The sequence below is a fragment of the Montipora foliosa genome, chromosome 6 (assembly GCF_036669935.1).
Source record: "Montipora foliosa isolate CH-2021 chromosome 6, ASM3666993v2, whole genome shotgun sequence".
Taxonomy (NCBI): domain Eukaryota; kingdom Metazoa; phylum Cnidaria; class Anthozoa; order Scleractinia; family Acroporidae; genus Montipora; species Montipora foliosa.
In genome coordinates, this window is record NC_090874.1 from 15,515,184 (window position 1) to 15,526,195 (window position 11,012).

Consider the following 11,012-nt stretch of genomic DNA (forward strand, 5'->3'; position numbering starts at 1 on the left):
CGGCCATTTTTGAAAATTTTCCTTTGGTCCCCCCTTTGCTACTTTGCCAAAAATGGCCGTTTTGATACTTTTGCGAAAAATGTTATTTCTCCTCTAATAGGTCTTTTTTCATGCGGTTTTTTGCATAGCACAAATCTAGGATAGTTTAGCTTTCAATCCATACTAATTAGGCCATCAGGCGACTTGTATTTCCTATTTTTTTAGCCTTCGGAAGTTCGACCAAAAAATCGGCCATTTTTGAAAATTTTCTTTGGTCCCCCCTTTGCTACTTTGCCAAAAATGGCCGTTTTTGATACTTTTGCGAAAAATGTTATTTCTCCTCTAATAGGTCTTTTTTCATGCGGTTTTTTGCATAGCACAAATCTAGGATAGTTTAGCTTTCAATCCATACTAATTAGGCCATCAGGCGACTTGTATTTCCTATTTTTTTAGCCTTCGGAAGTTCGACCAAAAAATCGGCCATTTTTGAAAATTTTCCTTTGGTCCCCCCTTTGCTACTTTGCCAAAAATGGCCGTTTTTGATACTTTTGCGAAAAATGTTATTTCTCCTCTAATAGGTCTTTTTTCATGCGGTTTTTTGCATAGCACAAATCTAGGATAGTTTAGCTTTCAATCCATACTAATTAGGCCATCAGGCGACTTGTATTTCCTATTTTTTTAGCCTTCGGAAGTTCGACCAAAAAATCGGCCATTTTTGAAAATTTTCCTTTGGTCCCCCCTTTGCTACTTTGCCAAAAATGGCCGTTTTTGATACTTTTGCGAAAAATGTTATTTCTCCTCTAATAGGTCTTTTTTCATGCGGTTTTTTGCATAGCACAAATCTAGGATAGTTTAGCTTTCAATCCATACTAATTAGGCCATCAGGCGACTTGTATTTCCTATTTTTTTAGCCTTCGGAAGTTCGACCAAAAAATCGGCCATTTTTGAAAATTTTCCTTTGGTCCCCCCTTTGCTACTTTGCCAAAAATGGCCGTTTTTGATACTTTTGCGAAAAATGTTATTTCTCCTCTAATAGGTCTTTTTTCATGCGGTTTTTTGCATAGCACAAATCTAGGATAGTTTAGCTTTCAATCCATACTAATTAGGCCATCAGGCGACTTGTATTTCCTATTTTTTAGCCTTCGGAAGTTCGACCAAAAAATCGGCCATTTTTGAAAATTTTCCTTTGGTCCCCCCTTTGCTACTTTGCCAAAAATGGCCGTTTTTGATACTTTTGCGAAAAATGTTATTTCTCCTCTAATAGGTCTTTTTTCATGCGGTTTTTTGCATAGCACAAATCTAGGATAGTTTAGCTTTCAATCCATACTAATTAGGCCATCAGGCGACTTGTATTTCCTATTTTTTTAGCCTTCGGAAGTTCGACCAAAAAATCGGCCATTTTTGAAAATTTTCCTTTGGTCCCCCCTTTGCTACTTTGCCAAAAATGGCCGTTTTTGATACTTTTGCGAAAAATGTTATTTCTCCTCTAATAGGTCTTTTTTCATGCGGTTTTTTGCATAGCACAAATCTAGGATAGTTTAGCTTTCAATCCATACTAATTAGGCCATCAGGCGACTTGTATTTCCTATTTTTTTAGCCTTCGGAAGTTCGACCAAAAAATCGGCCATTTTTGAAAATTTTCCTTTGGTCCCCCCTTTGCTACTTTGCCAAAAATGGCCGTTTTTGATACTTTTGCGAAAAATGTTATTTCTCCTCTAATAGGTCTTTTTTCATGCGGTTTTTTGCATAGCACAAATCTAGGATAGTTTAGCTTTCAATCCATACTAATTAGGCCATCAGGCGACTTGTATTTCCTATTTTTTTAGCCTTCGGAAGTTCGACCAAAAAATCGGCCATTTTTGAAAATTTTCCTTTGGTCCCCCCTTTGCTACTTTGCCAAAAATGGCCGTTTTTGATACTTTTGCGAAAAATGTTATTTCTCCTCTAATAGGTCTTTTTTCATGCGGTTTTTTGCATAGCACAAATCTAGGATAGTTTAGCTTTCAATCCATACTAATTAGGCCATCAGGCGACTTGTATTTCCTATTTTTTTAGCCTTCGGAAGTTCGACCAAAAAATCGGCCATTTTTGAAAATTTTCCTTTGGTCCCCCCTTTGCTACTTTGCCAAAAATGGCCGTTTTTGATACTTTTGCGAAAAATGTTATTTCTCCTCTAATAGGTCTTTTTTCATGCGGTTTTTTGCATAGCACAAATCTAGGATAGTTTAGCTTTCAATCCATACTAATTAGGCCATCAGGCGACTTGTATTTCCTATTTTTTTAGCCTTCGGAAGTTCGACCAAAAAATCGGCCATTTTTGAAAATTTTCCTTTGGTCCCCCCTTTGCTACTTTGCCAAAAATGGCCGTTTTTGATACTTTTGCGAAAAATGTTATTTCTCCTCTAATAGGTCTTTTTTCATGCGGTTTTTTGCATAGCACAAATCTAGGATAGTTTAGCTTTCAATCCATACTAATTAGGCCATCAGGCGACTTGTATTTCCTATTTTTTTAGCCTTCGGAAGTTCGACCAAAAAATCGGCCATTTTTGAAAATTTTCCTTTGGTCCCCCCTTTGCTACTTTGCCAAAAATGGCCGTTTTTGATACTTTTGCGAAAAATGTTATTTCTCCTCTAATAGGTCTTTTTTCATGCGGTTTTTTGCATAGCACAAATCTAGGATAGTTTAGCTTTCAATCCATACTAATTAGGCCATCAGGCGACTTGTATTTCCTATTTTTTTAGCCTTCGGAAGTTCGACCAAAAAATCGGCCATTTTTGAAAATTTTCCTTTGGTCCCCCCTTTGCTACTTTGCCAAAAATGGCCGTTTTTGATACTTTTGCGAAAAATGTTATTTCTCCTCTAATAGGTCTTTTTTCATGCGGTTTTTTGCATAGCACAAATCTAGGATAGTTTAGCTTTCAATCCATACTAATTAGGCCATCAGGCGACTTGTATTTCCTATTTTTTTAGCCTTCGGAAGTTCGACCAAAAAATCGGCCATTTTTGAAAATTTTCCTTTGGTCCCCCCTTTGCTACTTTGCCAAAAATGGCCGTTTTTGATACTTTTGCGAAAAATGTTATTTCTCCTCTAATAGGTCTTTTTTCATGCGGTTTTTTGCATAGCACAAATCTAGGATAGTTTAGCTTTCAATCCATACTAATTAGGCCATCAGGCGACTTGTATTTCCTATTTTTTTAGCCTTCGGAAGTTCGACCAAAAAATCGGCCATTTTTGAAAATTTTCCTTTGGTCCCCCTTTGCTACTTTGCCAAAAATGGCCGTTTTTGATACTTTTGCGAAAAATGTTATTTCTCCTCTAATAGGTCTTTTTTCATGCGGTTTTTTGCATAGCACAAATCTAGGATAGTTTAGCTTTCAATCCATACTAATTAGGCCATCAGGCGACTTGTATTTCCTATTTTTTTAGCCTTCGGAAGTTCGACCAAAAAATCGGCCATTTTTGAAAATTTTCCTTTGGTCCCCCCTTTGCTACTTTGCCAAAAATGGCCGTTTTTGATACTTTTGCGAAAAATGTTATTTCTCCTCTAATAGGTCTTTTTTCATGCGGTTTTTTGCATAGCACAAATCTAGGATAGTTTAGCTTTCAATCCATACTAATTAGGCCATCAGGCGACTTGTATTTCCTATTTTTTTAGCCTTCGGAAGTTCGACCAAAAAATCGGCCATTTTTGAAAATTTTCCTTTGGTCCCCCCTTTGCTACTTTGCCAAAAATGGCCGTTTTTGATACTTTTGCGAAAAATGTTATTTCTCCTCTAATAGGTCTTTTTTCATGCGGTTTTTTGCATAGCACAAATCTAGGATAGTTTAGCTTTCAATCCATACTAATTAGGCCATCAGGCGACTTGTATTTCCTATTTTTTTAGCCTTCGGAAGTTCGACCAAAAAATCGGCCATTTTTGAAAATTTTCCTTTGGTCCCCCCTTTGCTACTTTGCCAAAAATGGCCGTTTTTGATACTTTTGCGAAAAATGTTATTTCTCCTCTAATAGGTCTTTTTTCATGCGGTTTTTTGCATAGCACAAATCTAGGATAGTTTAGCTTTCAATCCATACTAATTAGGACACAAGGCGACTTGTATTTCCTATTTTTTTTAACCTTCGGAAGTTCGACCAAAAAATCGGCCATTTTTGAAAATTGTACTTTGGTCCGCCCTTTGCTACTTTGCCAAAAATGGCCGTTTTTGATACTCTTGCGAAAAATGTTTTTTCTCCTCTAATAGGTGTTTTTTTTCATGCGGTCTTTTGCATAGCACAAATTTAGGATAGTTTAGCTTTTAATCCATACTAATTAGGCCATCAGGCGACTTGTATTTCCCATTTTTTTAGCCTTCGGAAGTTCGACCAAAAAATCGGGCGTTTTTGAAAATTTTCCTTTGGTCCCCCCTTTGCTACTTTGCCAAAAATGGCCGTTTTTGATACTTTTGCGAAAAATGTTATTTCTCCTCTAATAGGTTTTTTTTTATGCGGTTTTTTGCATAGCACAAATCTAGGATAGTTTAGCTTTCAATCCATTCTAATTAGGCCATCAAGCAACTTGTATTTCCTATTTTTTTAGCCTTCGGATTTTCCACCAAAAAGAGGAATAAGTCGTTTTGACGGTTGACGCTTAAATTTTAGGTCATTTGACGGTTGACGGTTAATTTTTCGGAATGACGTTTATCACACGAATTTAAAGCACAAATTTGACGGTAAGTTTTAATAAAACGATATGTTTTTTTCTCACATTTGAATACTGGATTTAATCCTATAATTTGTTCATTAAAAATAAGGTTATTGGTCTTCAACTATGGCAACTATGTGTATTATTAGAGTATTTACATCACCTCCCTTACTGACGTATTCGACACCGGAATTCGACGGAAGTCAGTTCTGTCGCTAGCCGGTTTTATTTGAGACTACAAGTAAAAATATGTATTTCTGTGATATATTAAAACGATCAATTATTAACAGCATGACTTGACCCCATTTAAGTCAATCGGTCTCGATCGTTTAAGGATATCTGAGAAATTAGACAGCAAATTTTGCCTCGCTCATTTGACGGTTGACGGTAAATATATTCCGTTTTTGACGGTTAACGGTTAAGTTTTGGGCCAAAAAATCGGCCAATTTTTAAAATTTTTCTTTGGTCCTCCCTTTGCTACTTTGCCAAAAATGACCTTTTTTGATACTTTTGCGAAAAATGTTATTTCTCCTCTAATAGGTCTTTTTTCATGCGGTTTTTTGCATAGCACAAATCTAGGATAGTTTAGCTTTCAATCCATACTAATTAGGCCATCAGGCGACTTGTATTTCCTATTTTTTTAGCCTTCGGAAGTTCGACCAAAAAATCGGCCATTTTTGAAAATTTTCCTTTGGTCCCCCCTTTGCTACTTTGCCAAAAATGGCCGTTTTTGATACTTTTGCGAAAAATGTTATTTCTCCTCTAATAGGTCTTTTTTCATGCGGTTTTTTGCATAGCACAAATCTAGGATAGTTTAGCTTTCAATCCATACTAATTAGGCCATCAGGCGACTTGTATTTCCTATTTTTTTAGCCTTCGGAAGTTCGACCAAAAAATCGGCCATTTTTGAAAAATTTCCTTTGGTCCCCCCTTTGCTACTTTGCCAAAAATGGCCGTTTTTGATACTTTTGCGAAAAATGTTATTTCTCCTCTAATAGGTCTTTTTTCATGCGGTTTTTTGCATAGCACAAATCTAGGATAGTTTAGCTTTCAATCCATTCTAGTTAGGCCATCAAGCGACTTGTATTTCTTATTTTTTTAGCCTTTGGAAGGTCGACCAAAAAATTTGGCCATTTTTAAAAATTTTTCTTTGGTCCTCCCTTTGCTCCTTTGCCAAAAATGACCATTTTTGATACTTTTGCGAAAAATGTTATTTCTCCTCTAATAGGTCTTTTTTTATGCGGGTTTTTCAATAGCACAAATTTAGGATAGTTTAGCTTTCAATCCATACTAATTAGGCCATCAAACGACTTGTATTTCCTATTTTTTTAGCCTTCAGAAGTTGGACCAAAAAATCGGCCATTTTTGAAAATTTTTCTTTGGTCCTCCCTCTCCTACTTTCCCAAAATTGCCGTTTTTGATACTTTGGCGAAAAATGTTTTTTCTCCTCTAATAAGTCTTCTTTCATGCAGTTTTTTGCATAGCACAAATCTAGGATAGTTTAGCTTTCAATCCATACTAATTAGGCCATCAGGCGACTTGTATCTCCTATTTTTTTAGCCTTCGGAAGTTCGACCAAAAAAATCGGCCATTTTTGAAAATTTTTCTTTGGTCCCCCCTTTGCTACTTTGCCAAAAATGGCCGTTTTTGATACTTTTGCGAAAAATGTTATTTCTCCTCTAATAGGTTTTTTTTTCCTGCGGTTTTTTGCATAGCACAAATCTAGGATAGTTTAGCTTTCAATCCATACTAATTAGGCCATCAGGCGACTTGTATTTCCTATTTTTTTAGCCTTCGGAAGTTCGACCAAAAAATCGGCCATTTTTGAAAATTTTCCTTTGGTCCCCCCTTTGCTACTTTGCCAAAAATGGCCGTTTTTGATACTTTTGCGAAAAATGTTATTTCTCCTCTAATAGGTCTTTTTTCATGCGGTTTTTTGCATAGCACAAATCTAGGATAGTTTAGCTTTCAATCCATACTAATTAGGCCATCAGGCGACTTGTATTTCCTATTTTTTTAGCCTTCGGAAGTTCGACCAAAAAATCGGCCATTTTTGAAAATTTTCCTTTGGTCCCCCCTTTGCTACTTTGCCAAAAATGGCCGTTTTTGATACTTTTGCGAAAAATGTTATTTCTCCTCTAATAGGTCTTTTTTCATGCGGTTTTTTGCATAGCACAAATCTAGGATAGTTTAGCTTTCAATCCATACTAATTAGGCCATCAGGCGACTTGTATTTCCTATTTTTTTAGCCTTCGGAAGTTCGACCAAAAAATCGGCCATTTTTGAAATATTTCCTTTGGTCCCCCCTTTGCTACTTTGCCAAAAATGGCCGTTTTTGATACTTTTGCGAAAAATGTTATTTCTCCTCTAATAGGTCTTTTTTCATGCGGTTTTTTGCATAGCACAAATCTAGGATAGTTTAGCTTTCAATCCATACTAATTAGGCCATCAGGCGACTTGTATTTCCTATTTTTTTAGCCTTCGGAAGTTCGACCAAAAAATCGGCCATTTTTGAAAATTTTCCTTTGGTCCCCCCTTTGCTACTTTGCCAAAAATGGCCGTTTTTGATACTTTTGCGAAAAATGTTATTTCTCCTCTAATAGGTCTTTTTTCATGCGGTTTTTTGCATAGCACAAATCTAGGATAGTTTAGCTTTCAATCCATACTAATTAGGCCATCAGGCGACTTGTATTTCCTATTTTTTTAGCCTTCGGAAGTTCGACCAAAAAATCGGCCATTTTTGAAAATTTTCCTTTGGTCCCCCCTTTGCTACTTTGCCAAAAATGACCATTTTTGATACTTTTGCGAAAAATGTTATTTCTCCTCTAATAGGTCTTTTTTCATGCGGTTTTTTGCATAGCACAAATCTAGGATAGTTTAGCTTTCAATCCATACTAATTAGGCCATCAGGCGACTTGTATTTCCTATTTTTTTAGCCTTCGGAAGTTCGACCAAAAAATCGGCCATTTTTGAAAATTTTCCTTTGGTCCCCCCTTTGCTACTTTGCCAAAAATGGCCGTTTTTGATACTTTTGCGAAAAATGTTATTTCTCCTCTAATAGGTCTTTTTTCATGCGGTTTTTTGCATAGCACAAATCTAGGATAGTTTAGCTTTCAATCCATACTAATTAGGCCATCAGGCGACTTGTATTTCCTATTTTTTTAGCCTTCAGAAGTTCGACAAAAAAAATCGGCCATTTTTGAAAATTTTTCTTTGGTCCCCCTTTGCTACTTTCCAAAAAATGTTATTTCTCCTCTAATAGGTCTTTTTTCATGCGGTTTTTTGCATAGCACAAATCTAGGATAGTTTAGCTTTCAATCCATACTAATTAGGCCATCAGCCGACTTGTATTTCCTATTTTTTTAGCCTTCGGAAGTTCGACCAAAAAATCGAACATTTTTGAAAATTTGATACTTTTGCGAAAAATGTTATTTTTCCTCTAATAGGTCTCTTTTGATGCGGTTATTTAAATAGCACAAATCTGGGATAGTTTAGCTTTCAATCCATACTAATTAGGCCATCAGGCGACTTGTATTTCCTATTTTTTTAGCCTTCGGAACTTCGACCAAAAAATCGGCCATTTTTGAAAAATTTCCTTTGGTCCCCCCTTTGCTACTTTGCCAAAAATGGCCGTTTTTGATACTTTTGCGAAAAATGTTATTTCTCCTCTAATAGGTCTTTTTTCATGCGGTTTTTTGCATAGCACAAATCTAGGATAGTTTAGCTTTCAATCCATACTAATTAGGCCATCAGGCGACTTGTATTTCCTATTTTTTTAGCCTTCGGAAGTTCGACCAAAAAATCGGCCATTTTTGAAAATTTTCCTTTGGTCCCCCCTTTGCTACTTTGCCAAAAATGTTATTTCTCCTCTAATAGGTCTTTTTTCATGCGGTTTTTTGCATAGCACAAATCTAGGATAGTTTAGCTTTCAATCCATACTAATTAGGCCATCAGGCGACTTGTATTTCCTATTTTTTTAGCCTTCGGAAGTTCGACCAAAAAATCGGCCATTTTTGAAAATTTTCCTTTGGTCCCCCCTTTGCTACTTTGCCAAAAATGGCCGTTTTTGATACTTTTGCGAAAAATGTTATTTCTCCTCTAATAGGTCTTTTTTCATGCGGTTTTTTGCATAGCACAAATCTAGGATAGTTTAGCTTTCAATCCATACTAATTAGGCCATCAGGCGACTTGTATTTCCTATTTTTTTAGCCTTCGGAAGTTCGACCAAAAAATCGGCCATTTTTGAAAATTTTCCTTTGGTCCCCCCCTTGCTACTTTGCCAAAAATGGCCGTTTTTGATACTTTTGCGAAAAATGTTATTTCTCCTCTAATAGGTCTTTTTTCATGCGGTTTTTTGCATAGCACAAATCTAGGATAGTTTAGCTTTCAATCCATACTAATTAGGCCATCAGGCGACTTGTATTTCCTATTTTTTTAGCCTTCGGAAGTTCGACCAAAAAATCGGCCATTTTTGAAAATTTTTCTTTGGTCCCCCCTTTGCTACTTTGCCAAAAATGGCCGTTTTTGATACTTTTGCGAAAAATGTTATTTCTCCTCTAATAGGCCTTTTTTCATGCGGTTTTTTGCATAGCACAAATCTAGGATAGTTTAGCTTTCAATCCATACTAATTAGGCCATCAGGCGACTTGTATTTCCTATTTTTTTAGCCTTCGGAAGTTCGACCAAAAAATCGGCCATTTTTGAAAATTTTCCTTTGGTCCCCCCTTTGCTACTTTGCCAAAAATGGCCGTTTTTGATACTTTTGCGAAAAATGTTATTTCTCCTCTAATAGGTCTTTTTTCATGCGGTTTTTTGCATAGCACAAATCTAGGATAGTTTAGCTTTCAATCCATACTAATTAGGCCATCAGGCGACTTGTATTTCCTATTTTTTTAGCCTTCGGAAGTTCGACCAAAAAATCGGCAATTTTTGAAAAATTTTCCTTTGGTCCCCCCTTTGCTACTTTGCCAAAAATGGCCGTTTTTGATACTTTTGCGAAAAATGTTATTTCTCCTCTAATAAATCTTTTTCTATGCCGTTTTTTGCATAGCACAAATCTAGGATAGTTTAGCTTTCAATCCATACTAATTAGGCCATCAGGCGACTTGTATTTCCTATTTTTTTAGCCTTCGGAAGTTCGACCAAAAAATCGGCCATTTTTGAAAATTTTCCTTTGGTCCCCCCTTTGCTACTTTGCCAAAAATGGCCGTTTTTGATACTTTTGCGAAAAATGTTATTTCTCCTCTAATAGGTCTTTTTTCATGCGGTTTTTTGCATAGCACAAATCTAGGATAGTTTAGCTTTCAATCCATACTAATTAGGCCATCAGGCGACTTGTATTTCCTATTTTTTTAGCCTTCGGAAGTTCGACCAAAAAATCGGCCATTTTTGAAAATTTTCCTTTGGTCCCCCCTTTGCTACTTTGCCAAAAATGGCCGTTTTTGATACTTTTGCGAAAAATGTTATTTCTCCTCTAATAGGTCTTTTTTCATGCGGTTTTTTGCATAGCACAAATCTAGGATAGTTTAGCTTTCAATCCATACTAATTAGGCCATCAGGCGACTTGTATTTCCTATTTTTTTAGCCTTCGGAAGTTCGACCAAAAAATCGGCCATTTTTAAAAATTTTTCTTTGGTGCCCCCTTTGCTACTTTCCCAAAATTGCCGTTTTTGATACTTTTGCGAAAAATGTTATTTCTCCTCTAATAGGTCTTTTTTCATGCGGTTTTTTGCATAGCACAAATCTAGGATAGTTTAGCTTTCAATCCATACTAATTAGGCCATCAGGCGACTTGTATTTCCTATTTTTTTAGCCTTCGGAAGTTCGACCAAAAAATCGGCCATTTTTGAAAATTTTCCTTTGGTCCCCCCTTTGCTACTTTGCCAAAATGGCCGTTTTTGATACTTTTGCGAAAAATGTTATTTCTCCTCTAATAGGTCTTTTTTCATGCGGTTTTTTGCATAGCACAAATCTAGGATAGTTTAGCTTTCAATCCATACTAATTAGGCCATCAGGCGACTTGTATTTCCTATTTTTTTAGCCTTCGGAAGTTCGACCAAAAAATCGGCCATTTTTGAAAATTTTCCTTTGGTCCCCCCTTTGCTACTTTGCCAAAAATGGCCGTTTTTGATACTTTTGCGAAAAATGTTATTTCTCCTCTAATAGGTCTTTTTTCATGCGGTTTTTTGCATAGCACAAATCTAGGATAGTTTAGCTTTCAATCCATACTAATTAGGCCATCAGGCGACTTGTATTTCCTATTTTTTTAGCCTTCGGAAGTTCGACCAAAAAATCGGCCATTTTTGAAAATTTTCCTTTGGTCCCCCCTTTGCTACTTTGCCAAAAATGGCCG